Source organism: Ranitomeya variabilis, chromosome 2, assembly GCF_051348905.1.
Source record: "Ranitomeya variabilis isolate aRanVar5 chromosome 2, aRanVar5.hap1, whole genome shotgun sequence".
In the NCBI taxonomy this organism is placed as follows: domain Eukaryota; kingdom Metazoa; phylum Chordata; class Amphibia; order Anura; family Dendrobatidae; genus Ranitomeya; species Ranitomeya variabilis.
Genome location: NC_135233.1, coordinates 800,505,620 through 800,517,900, shown reverse-complemented (window position 1 = coordinate 800,517,900; position 12,281 = coordinate 800,505,620). Strand labels below are relative to the sequence as shown.

Here is a 12,281-nt window from a genome sequence, read left to right as displayed (position 1 = left end):
GATTCTCCAGGTCATTTTGAGTTCATAGACACCGAACATGTCTAGGTTCTCTTTTATCTAAGTGGTAAAAAAAAATTCCAAAGTTTGCTAATAAAAAAAAAATTGCGCCATTTTCCGATACCCGTAGAGTCTCCAATTTTCGTGATCTGGGGTCGGGTGAGGGCTTATTCTTTGTGTGCCGAGCTGGCATTTTTAATGATACCATTTTGGTGCAGATACGTTCTTTTGATCGCCCATTATTGCATTTTAATGCAATATTGCGGCGACCAAAAAAACGTAATTTTGGCGTTTTGATTTTTTTTCTCACTACGCCATTTAGCGATCAGGTTAATCCTTGTTTTTATTGATAGATCGGGCGATTCTGAATGCGGTGATACCAAATATGTGTTGGTTTGATTTTTTGTATTATTTTATTTTGATTGGGGCGAAAGGGGCGTGATTTGAACTTTTATATATATATTTTTTTTTATATTTTTAAACACTTTTTTCTTTAAATTTCGGCATGCTTCAATAGCCTCCATAGGAGGCTAGAAGCATGCACTACACGATCGCCTCTGCTACATAGAGGTGAAGCACAGATCACCTCTATGTAGCAGAAAGGCAGGGTTGATTTGAACGCCGACCACAGGGTGGCGCTCAAAGCAATCGGCCATCAACAACCATAGAGGTCTCAAGGAGACCTCTGGTTGTTATGGCAACGCACCGATGACCCCCGAGCATGTGACGGGGGTCAGCGGGCCGAGCACTTCTGGCCGCGTGGGCCCGGGAGCGCTAGTTAAATGCCGCTGTCATCGTTTGGCAATGACATTTAACTAGTTAATGGGCATGTGTGGATCTCGATTCGGCTCGCGCTCATTGCGAGCACATGTCAGTTGTACAAAACAGCTGACATGTCGCGGCTTTGAGGTGGGGTCACCGCCGGAGCCCACCTCAAAGCTGGGGTTCTGCCAGCTGGCAGAAAGGGGTTAAAAAGGACCTGTCACCAAGTCTAAAGTGGGCAGTCTTTGCTCTTATTTAATTCCCACTGCTCCCGAGTATCAATTTTTTAAAATCTGCTGTCACGACTCGATTGTCAGGTGACCCAAGACCAGGGGCTTCTTCCTTGTCCCTACCGCTAGGGGACGCCCTAGCTCTCCCTCTTCTCTGAGTTACTTCTGAAGGGGAAGATGCTGGGCCATATACCTTGCCTTATCTCCTGTATCCGCCCTCCGTCTGTACCCTTCCCTTAACCAGAGAAAAGGGGAGCAAGTGTGCACTGCAGTACACTAACCAGACAAACAAGGACACACAAAGAAGGACTACTGAAAATACTAGGCATTCAAATATTCACTCACATATAACAGAGGAATGCACTGGGGAGTGGAGGATGGAGAAAAATTAAAGTAAGAGGAGGAAAGGGAATTATCACACTTACAAACCCAAGCAACAGTCACTGATAATCCTACTATATACCTCATAACCACTAACTCCTATCCTCCCAAACATGCAGCATAAGCTAGCTCTGATGATGAGTTTCACTTAGGACCCAGATTATATAGTGGATAGTAGTGGCTAACCGTGCTCAGCTGAGAGCTCAGACTCCCAGAGCTCCCAACATGGCCGACTAACCCCCGTACTTCTAAAAGAAATAAATACCATTTAAAACTAAGGTGAAGTGCTTCTTTTCAGTGCAGGAGTAGGAGCAATCAGACATTGCGGTTTTCTGGCTCTACTCTGTCGCAGTAACCCACATTTGCTATACAGTTCCAGAGATATGAGCCTTCTTATGTAGTGCTAACTTTATAGTCTTGACGTTGCCCAGAGGATAAAACTGCGGATCAGTCTAAAGGCTTGTCCCAAGAAAATCCTGAGAGCCATGCACCCTTGGTAAAGACTATAAAAATTAGCACTAACATACAGTATCTATGGAACTGTATGGCAGATTTAAAAGAAAAAAAAAAGAGTACTCAGGTAAGCAGCGAGAATAAAATAAAAAACAGGTTGCACTGCAAAGTGTTAACAGATCTACTCAGCTACTGGTAGACATGCTCTTGTTGAGGTTTTAGTTCAAATGTGTTCTGGAGTCTGTGTATTGTATTACAATGAAGACTAGGATTCAGTCTCAATGAATTTTGCATAGGGAGGACTTCGAGTCATTATTTGGCTCATTAGTTGTTGTTATTACATACACAAATTTGGGCTAATATTGGACTTAAGCCAGGGCAACTTTTTAGTCATTACTTTTAATCTAGTGAGTAAAAGATTAACTCCAATATTGCAAAAATATTTTTTCAACTACACGAATTTGTAAGGGAAATTTTAGATTTAGTACACCTTTAATACAGTGATATAAACATTGTGTCCTTTAACATGTATAGAGTTTCTATTTGAAATAAGTGGGGATAGATACTATAGGAAGTCCATGGGTGCTCATTTGACTGAATAATCACCTCTCATAAGGGACTTGATTTTAATGTCTCCATAAAAGATATGATAAGATGACAGACGTACGTTTGCTAATTTGACTTAAAATCATGTTACACGTACCAATGGTCAAAATTAATGTTTATATGAGTATTTGTTCCCTCCAATCATCTGCCCATGAAAACATTGCTTTAAGTGACACTAAGGTAACAACACTAAATCTCAAACCCCATTATTTCCTTTTGATACTTAAATAATTAAAAGGAAATTGATCTGTAGGCCCAACTCTTCTAAGCCATCTACAGGTCTATGTAGGTCATAGGAAGCTGAATATCTTGATATCTGCCTATTTAAGAGAAATACACATTTTCTTATAAAACTATGGGCCAGACACTGATCTACATGAGAATCTGCCTCTACAGATTATATTAAATGAAGGGGCTGATACCAGTGTGATATGTAATGGCTGCTCTCTCCTCTCCTGATCTCACTGCAGAGCTGTCTGTGATTATAGCTGACACATCTGCAGGTTCCTCTCAGCTTCAGCTTCCAGCTGACAGGCAGTTAATGTAACTTTAGTGTTGCAGTAGAGCAGAACTATGAGAGCAGCAGCAAATGTGTTTGTAAAGAGACAAAGTTCAGTTCTACTGTTCTGTGTTAGTTACTTGTCTCACACTGGTAACTCCCCCTTTTATTACAATAAGCTCTGGAGACAGATTCTCATGCAGATTAATGTTCACCTCATAGGTCTTTAAAGCACATTTACATATAAGAAAAACATGGATTTCTTTGGAATAAGACATTGGGTCGTAGATATTAAGTTATCATTTTATTCAGCTTCCTATTACCTATATATACACTGTATATACTGATATAGGGATGCCCGTCCTAGTTCCACTGGACCCAAATTGAAAAGTACCGTATATACTCGAGTATAAGCCGAGATTTTCAGCCCAAATTTTTGGGCTGAAAGTGCCCCTCTCGGCTTATACTCGAGTCATGATCGGTGGTGGGGTCGGCGGGTGAGCACTGTCATATACTCACCTAGTCCCGGCGATCCTGACGCTCCCCTTGCCCGTCCCACGGTCTCCGGGTGCCGCAGCTCTTCCCCTGAGCGGTCACGTGGGACCGCTCATTAGAGAAATGAATAGGCTGCTCCACCTCCCACAGGGGCGGAGCCGCATAATTCATTTCTCTAATCAGCGGTGCCGGTGACCGCTGATAGAGGAAGAGGCTGCGGCACCGAAGAACAGCTGTCCGGGGGAAGGAGCGGGACGCCGGGAGCAGGTAAGTATGTTATATTCACCTGTCCTCGTTCCACCCGCCGGGCACTGTCTCCATCTTCCCGGCGTCTCTCTCTCTGCACTTACTGTGCAGGTCAGAGGGCGCGATGACGCATATAGTGTGCGCGCCGCCCTCTGCCTGATCAGTCAGTGCAGAGAGACGCCGGGAAGATGGCGCCGAGGAGCTGCAAGCAAGAGAGGTGAGTATGTGTTTTATTATTTTATTGCAGCAGCACAGCTATGGGGCAATAATGGACGGTGCAGAGCACTATATGGCACAGCTATGGGGCAACGGTGCAGAGCACTATATGGCACAGCTATGGGGCAATAACGGTGCAGAGCACTATATGGCACAGCTATGGGGCAACGGTGCAGAGCACTATATGGCACAGCTATGGGGCAACGGTGCAGAGCACTATATGGCACAGCTATGGGGCAACGGTGCAGAGCACTATATATATGGCACAGCTATGGGGCAACGGTGCAGAGCACTATATATATGGCAAAGCTATGGGGCAACGGTGCAGAGCATTGTATATATGGCACAGCTTTATGTGGAGTATCTATGGGGCAACGGTGCAGAGCATTGTATATATGGCACAGCTTTATGTGGAGCATCTATGGGGCCATAATGAACGGTGCAGAGCATTATATGTGGCACAGCTTTATGTGGAGCATCTATGGGGCCATAATGAACGGTATGGAGTATCTATTTTTAATTTTGAAATTCACCGGTACCTGCTGCATTTTCCACCCTAGGCTTATACTCGAGTCAATAAGTTTTCCCAGTTTTTTGTGGCAAAATTAGGGGGGTCGGCTTATACTCGGGTCGGCTTATACTCAAGTATATACGGTACATACCACAGCAAAGTGAAGGACAGCATCCAATCCAGGTGAAGTATAAAAAGTCCTTTATTGTGCCAAATGCAACGTTTCAACCATATAGGTCTTTTTCAAGCTTTTTGCTTGGTCTTGGTCTTTTTGCTATGGTTGAAACATTGCATTTGGCACAATAAAGGACTTTTTATACTTGAAAAGAAAAAACATTATATTTCAGCTCACCCGCATAACAGAATTTTCCATAGTCCAAGTGTAATCCGAGCAGGGAAAGCGTCTCTGTCCAACGCTGCAGTTAATGAGCAAGAGAAAAGAAAAAAATCCAGCTCCAGGAGTAAAATCATCAGAAATTTTATTCAAACATCTTTAAAAATTGGAAAGCTACTTACAAAAAATATGGATCGTAAAATAAGGATGGAAACAACCATCAAATCGCTGATGGTTGTTTCCATCCTTATTTTGTGATCCATATTTTTTGTAAGTAGCTTTCCAATTTTTAAAGATGTTTGAATAAAATTTCTGATGATTTTACTCCTGGAGCTGGATTTTTTTCTTTTCTCTTGCTCACTTTTTATACTTCACCTGGATTGGATTCTGTCCTTCACTTTGCTGGAGAATAGTATGGTTGGTCTTACTGACAGATTCCATCTAACACAATCTGCTTTGATCTTCATGATGATTTCGGGCTTTGGATATTGAAAGATTGTTAAAAAGATGGAATATTAAAAAGGTGGCCAATAACTGCGTTTCAGACCTTATTTTAAGGCTATGTGCCAACGTTGCAGAATGCTGTGGAAATGTCCGCAGCATTTCCGCAACTCCCTGCCGTGGGTAAAATGCATGCGGAATTTGCATGCGTGTTCCTGCAAAACACAAGCATTTTGCAAGCGTTTTAGCTTGCAGAATGCTTGCGCTTGACATGTGTGACCAACTTTTTACTATTGATGCTGCCTATGCAGCATCAATAGTAAGAGATAGAATGTTAAAAATAATTAAAACAATAAAAAATTAGGTTATTCTCACATTCCAACGGCCCCCGATCTCCTCAGTGGCGCTTCTGGTACATTCCGTTCCCAGGGATGCTTTGCACGAAGGACCTTTGTGACGTCACGGTCAAGTGACCGCGACATCATCTCAGGTGATTCGCGCAATGCATCCCTGGGAACGGAAGCCGCCGCGTGCACCTCTGAGAGGCGGGAGGACTCCGGAGGCCATCAGAAGGTAAGTATATCCCTATTTTTTATTTTACAGGAATATGGTACTCAGGGCCTGGAGGAGAGTCTCCTCTGCTGCAGACCCCGGGTACCATCCTGTTGTGAACTGTGTTTCTGGGCTCCCTCTGGTGGTCACTAACGGTATTGTGTTAGGTATGTCTTGTTGCAGGCCTGAGCTCCAGCTGTGTCGTTAAGCAGCGGGTGTTTCCTATTTGAGTCTCCTCTGGACTCAGTCTCTTGCCTGGCATCGTTGTATCCAGACCTATTTGGTCTCCTCCGGATTCCTTTCAGTCTGCCTCATGCAAGAAAAGCTAAGTCTGTTTTGTACAATTTGGATCGTTTGCATTATTCAGTGTTTTTGTCCAGCTTGCTTTACATTTGATTTTTGACTCGTTGGAAGCTCTAGGGGGCTGATATTCTCCCTCCACACCGTCAGTCGATGTGGGGGTTCTTGAATGTTCAGCATGGATGTTTTGTAGGGTTTTCTGCTAACCGCATAGTCCACTATCTATTTTCTGCTATCTAGACTATTGGGCCTCACTTTGCTGAATCTAGTTCATCTCTACGTTTGTGTTTTCCTCTTGCCTCACCATTATTATTTGTTGGGGGCTTTCTATATCTTTGGGGTTCAATTTCTCTGGAGGCAAGCGAGGTCTTATTTTTTCCCTTTAGGGGTAGTCAGTTCTCCGGCTGGCTCGAGACGTCTAGAACCAACGTAGGCACGTTCACCGGCTACTTTTAGTTGTTTGTGTCAGGATCAGGTATGCGGTTAGCCCAGTTTCCACCTCCCTAGAGCGGTATTTATATTTTTGCTATCTTGCCGGAATATCAGAGATCCTCTGCCATTGGGATCATAACAGAATGCCAGGCCAAAAGAAAATGTTTAATGCATCGCAGAAGCGGGATTAAAAAGAAGTTCTGAGTTTTTTTTGTGTTTGTTTTTTTTTGCTGCAGTTAGCCTAGCTTCTTCCATCCCCTTTTTCTCTGAGTGGTTGAAACTCTGCTGCAGATATGAATGTCCAGACTTTGACTTCTAGTGTGGATCAGCTTGCTGCTAGGGTGCAAAGCATTCAGGATTTTGTTATCCATAGCCCTATGTCTGAACCAAAAATACCTATTCCTGAGCCGTTTTTTGGAGATAGATCTAAATTCCTGAATTTTAGGAATAATTGTAAATTGTTTCTGTCTCTGAAACCTCGTTCCTCTGGTGATTCCGCTCAGCATGTTAAGATTGTTATTTCCTTCTTGCGCGGCGACCCTCAGGATTGGGCCTTCTCTCTGGCGCCAGGAGATCCTGCATTGGTGAATGTTGATGCGTTTTTTCTGGCACTTGGTTTGCTTTATGAGGAGCCTAATCTTGAAAATCAGGCTGAAAAAATGTTGCTGGTTATCTCTCAGGGTCAGGACGAAGCTGAGGTATATTGCCAAAAATTTCGGAAATGGTCCGTGCTTACTCAATGGAATGAGTGTGCACTGGCCGCAAATTTCAGAAATGGTCTTTCTGAAGCCATTAAAGATGTGATGGTGCGGTTTCCTATCCCTACAGGTCTAAATGATTCAATGGCTCTAGCCATTCAAATTGATCGACGTTTGCGGGAGCGCAAATCTGATAATCCTTTGGCGGTGCTGTCTGAACGGTCACCTGATTCTATGCAATGTGACAGAATTCTGACCAGAGCCGAGCGACAAAATCATAGACGTCAAAATGGGTTGTGTTTCTACTGTGGTGATTCAACACATGTTATCTCAGCATGCTCTAAACGTTTAAAGAAAAAAGTTAATCCTGTCGCCATTGCTACTTTTCAGCCTAAGTTTATTTTGTCTGTGACTTTAATTTGTTCATTATCTTCTTACTCAGTTATGGCTTTTGTGGATTCTGGTGCTGCTTTAAGTCTGATGGATTTGTCGTTTGCCAAGCGCTGCAGTTTTGTCCTGGAGCCCTTGGAAAATCCTATTCCTCTTAGAGGAATTGATTATACGCCATTGGCAGAGAATAAACCTCAGTATTGGACGCAGGTGACCATGTGCATGACTCCTGTACATCAGGAGGTGATTCGTTTTTTGGTACTGCATAAAATGCATGATGTTGTCGTTTTGGGTCTGCCATGGTTACAGGCCCATAATCCAGTTTTAGATTGGAAAGCTATGACTGTGTCTAGTTGGGGATGTCAGGGGATTCATGGCAATTCTCCATTGGTGTCTATTGCTTCTTCTACTCCTTCTGAGATCCCTGAGTTTTTGTCAGACTTTCAGGATGTATTTAATGAGGCCAGGTCCAGTGCCCTTCCTCCTCATAGGGACTGTGATTGTGCTATAGATTTGATTCCTGGTAGTAAGTTTCCCAAGGGACGACTCTTTAATTTATCTGTGCCAGAGCATGCCGCGATGCGGAGTTATATAAAGGAGTCTTTGGAGAAGGGACATATTCGCCCATCCTCGTCCCCTCTTGGTGCAGGATTCTTTTTTGTGGGCAAGAAAGACGGGTCTCTGAGACCTTGTATTGATTATCGTCTTCTGAATAAGATCACTGTTAAATTTCAGTATCCTTTGCCATTGTTGTCTGATTTGTTTGCTCGGATTAAGGGATCCAGTTGGTTCACCAAGATAGATCTTCGTGGTCCGTATAACCTTGTGCGCATAAAGCAGGGAGATGAATGGAAAACGGCATTTAATACGCCTGAGGGTCATTTTGAGTACCTGGTGATGCCTTTCGGATTATCTAATGCTCCTTCTGTGTTTCAGTCCTTTATGCATGACATCTTCCGGAAATATCTGGATAAATTTATAATTATTTATCTGGATGATATTTTGTTTTTTTCTGATGATTGGGAGTCCCATGTGAATCAGGTCAGGATGGTGTTTCAGGTTTTGCGGGAGAATGCTCTATTTGTGAAGGGCTCAAAATGTATCTTTGGGGTACAGAAGGTTTCTTTTTTGGGTTTTATTTTTTCCCCTTCTACTGTGGAGATGGACCCAGTTGAGGTCCATGCCATTCATGACTGGACTCAGCCCACGTCTGTTAAGAGCCTGCAGAAGTTCTTGGGCTTTGCTAATTTTTACCGTCGTTTTATCGCTAATTTCTCCAGCGTGGTTAAACCTTTGACGGATATGACCAAGAAGGGTTCTGATGTTGCGAATTTGTCTCCTTCGGCCGTGGAGGCCTTTCGGGAGCTGAAGCGTCGGTTTACTTCAGCGCCAGTCTTGTGCCAGCCGGATGTCTCTCTTCCCTTCCAGGTTGAAGTTGATGCTTCTGAAATTGGTGCAGGGGCTGTTTTGTCGCAAAAAAGTTCTGATGGCTCCGTGATGAAGCCATGCGCCTTCTTTTCAAGGAAATTTTCGCCTGCTGAGCGGAACTACGATGTTGGTAATCGGGAGTTGTTGGCCATGAAGTGGGCATTTGAGGAGTGGCGACATTGGCTCGAGGGAGCTAGACATCGTGTGGTGGTCTTGACTGATCATAAAAATCTGATTTACCTCGAGTCTGCCAAGCGCCTGAATCCTAGACAGGCCCGTTGGTCGTTGTTTTTCTCCCGTTTTGACTTTGTGGTCTCGTACCTGCCTGGTTCGAAGAACGTGAAGGCTGATGCACTTTCTAGCAGTTTTGTGCCTGATTCTCCGGGAGTCTCTGAGCCGGCTGGTATTCTCAGAGAGGGAGTAATTTTGTCTGCCATTTCCCCAGATTTGCGACGAGGGCTGCAAAAATTTCAGGCTGATAGGCCTGATCGTTGTCCACCAGAGAGATTGTTTGTCCCTGATGGATGGACCAACAGAGTTATTTCTGAGGTTCATTCTTCGGTGTTGGCGGGACATCCTGGGATTTTCAGTACCAGAGATTTGGTGGCCAGGTCCTTTTGGTGGCCTTCCTTGTCGCGGGATGTGCGTTCTTTTGTGCAGTCCTGTGGGATTTGTGCTCGGGCTAAGCCTTGCTGTTCTCATGCCAGCGGGTTGCTTTTGCCCTTGCCTATCCCGAAGAGGCCTTGGACGCACATTTCCATGGATTTCATTTCGGATCTTCCGGTGTCTCGGAAGATGTCTGTCATCTGGGTGGTGTGCGATCGTTTTTCTAAAATGGTCCATTTGGTGCCCTTGCCTAAGTTGCCTTCCTCCTCTGATTTGGTTCCTTTGTTCTTTCAGAATGTGGTTCGTTTGCATGGCATCCCTGAGAATATTGTATCTGACAGAGGATCCCAGTTTGTGTCCAGATTCTGGCGATCCTTTTGTGCTAAGATGGGTATTGATTTGTCTTTTTCGTCGGCTTTTCATCCTCAGACTAATGGCCAGACCGAGCGAACTAATCAGACGTTAGAGACTTATTTGAGATGTTTTGTTTCTGCTGATCAGGACGACTGGGTTACCTTTTTGCCACTGGCCGAGTTTGCCCTTAATAATCGGGCTAGTTCTGCCACCTTGGTTTCACCCTTTTTCTGCAACTCTGGTTTTCATCCTCGTTTCTCCTCGGGTCAGGTTGAACCTTCTGACTGTCCTGGGGTTGATTCTGTGGTGGATAGGTTGCAGCGGATTTGGAACCATGTGGTGGACAATTTGAAATTGTCACAAGACAGGGCCCAGCGGTTTGCCAACCGCCGCCGCAGTGTGGGTCCCCGACTTCGTGTTGGGGATTTGGTTTGGTTGTCTTCTCGGCATGTTCCTTTGAAAGTCTCCTCTCCTAAGTTCAAGCCTCGCTTTATCGGTCCTTATAAGATTTTGGAAATCCTTAACCCGGTGTCTTTTTGCTTGGACCTTCCAGCGTCTTTTGCTATTCATAATGTGTTCCATAGGTCCTTGTTGCGGCGGTACGTGGTGCCTATGGTTCCTGCTGTTGAGCCTCCTGCCCCGGTTTTGGTTGAGGGCGAGTTGGAGTACGTGGTGGAGAAGATTCTGGATTCTCGTATCTCTAGACGGAAACTCCAGTATTTAGTTAAGTGGAAAGGCTATGGTCAGGAGGATAATTCCTGGGTTGTCGCCTCTGATGTTCATGCGGCTGATTTGGTTCATGCCTTTCACGCTGCTCATCCTGATCGCCCTGGGGGTCTTGGTGAGGGTTCGGTGACCCCTCCTCAAGGGGGGGGTACTGTTGTGAACTGTGTTTCTGGGCTCCCTCTGGTGGTCACTAACGGTATTGTGTTAGGTATGTCTTGTTGCAGGCCTGAGCTCCAGCTGTGTCGTTAAGCAGCGGGTGTTTCCTATTTGAGTCTCCTCTGGACTCAGTCTCTTGCCTGGCATCGTTGTATCCAGACCTATTTGGTCTCCTCCGGATTCCTTTCAGTCTGCCTCATGCAAGAAAAGCTAAGTCTGTTTTGTACAATTTGGATCGTTTGCATTATTCAGTGTTTTTGTCCAGCTTGCTTTACATTTGATTTTTGACTCGCTGGAAGCTCTAGGGGGCTGATATTCTCCCTCCACACCGTCAGTCGATGTGGGGGTTCTTGAATGTTCAGCATGGATGTTTTGTAGGGTTTTCTGCTAACCGCATAGTCCACTATCTATTTTCTGCTATCTAGACTATTGGGCCTCACTTTGCTGAATCTAGTTCATCTCTACGTTTGTGTTTTCCTCTTGCCTCACCGTTATTATTTGTTGGGGGCTTTCTATATCTTTGGGGTTCAATTTCTCTGGAGGCAAGCGAGGTCTTATTTTTTCCCTTTAGGGGTAGTCAGTTCTCCGGCTGGCTCGAGACGTCTAGAACCAACGTAGGCACGTTCACCGGCTACTTTTAGTTGTTTGTGTCAGGATCAGGTATGCGGTTAGCCCAGTTTCCACCTCCCTAGAGCGGTATTTATATTTTTGCTATCTTGCCGGAATATCAGAGATCCTCTGCCATTGGGATCATAACACCATCCGCACATGAAGCGCTCAATGTTTGCATGGTGGGCATAGCCACATGTGTAAAGTGAGCGTTTCAATGTGATCCTATGGCAGTGGAATCGCCGCGATTCCGCAGAAATAATGAACATGATGTGGATTGTACCGCTATGCGATTCCACAGTGGGAAACTCCGCAGCATGGGCACAGCAACTGCGGAATCCCATCGGATTGCATGGGAATGCATTTTTAAGTGTTTTTTAAGCATTTCCGCTGCGGCAAAAAACGTGGCGGAAACGCATAAAAAACGCAACGTGTGCACACAGCCTTAAACATCATAATCTTGAATCTTAAAAGTGTTGCCTGGCCATAGTAAAAACTGTGCAGTCACCATGCATGGGGTGAAAATAACAAATTAATATATACTCACTTGTTCTCACACTTGTTTATCCAGAATACACAGCTCAACCATTGGACCAATAAGGCCTATGATTGGCTGCAGTAATCAGTTGACTAGTACGGGTGAGTCACCAAAAAAACATCTGATGACCCGCTGTTCTAGTCACCTCACTGTGGCAACAAATCACAAGAGGTGCTGTAACAGAGGGACAAGGATGTCATGGCTTCCAGTCTGGCACAGACTACTGGAGTAGCCTGTGTTGAATCCACAGAGATGACAGCAGCTGAGAATGCAGTAATTTATTATTTTCATCTCATGCATGGTGTGTGTAAAGTTTTTAGT

General features: G+C 44.6%; 1 protein-coding gene across 3 annotated transcripts in view; it reads left to right on the top strand.

The window, feature by feature from the left end:
* The window catches only part of KCNQ5 (potassium voltage-gated channel subfamily Q member 5), a 1,116,095-nt gene that overhangs the window by 673,909 nt on the left and 429,905 nt on the right, over positions 1-12,281 (top strand). The gene's annotated exons all lie outside the window — the stretch shown is intronic.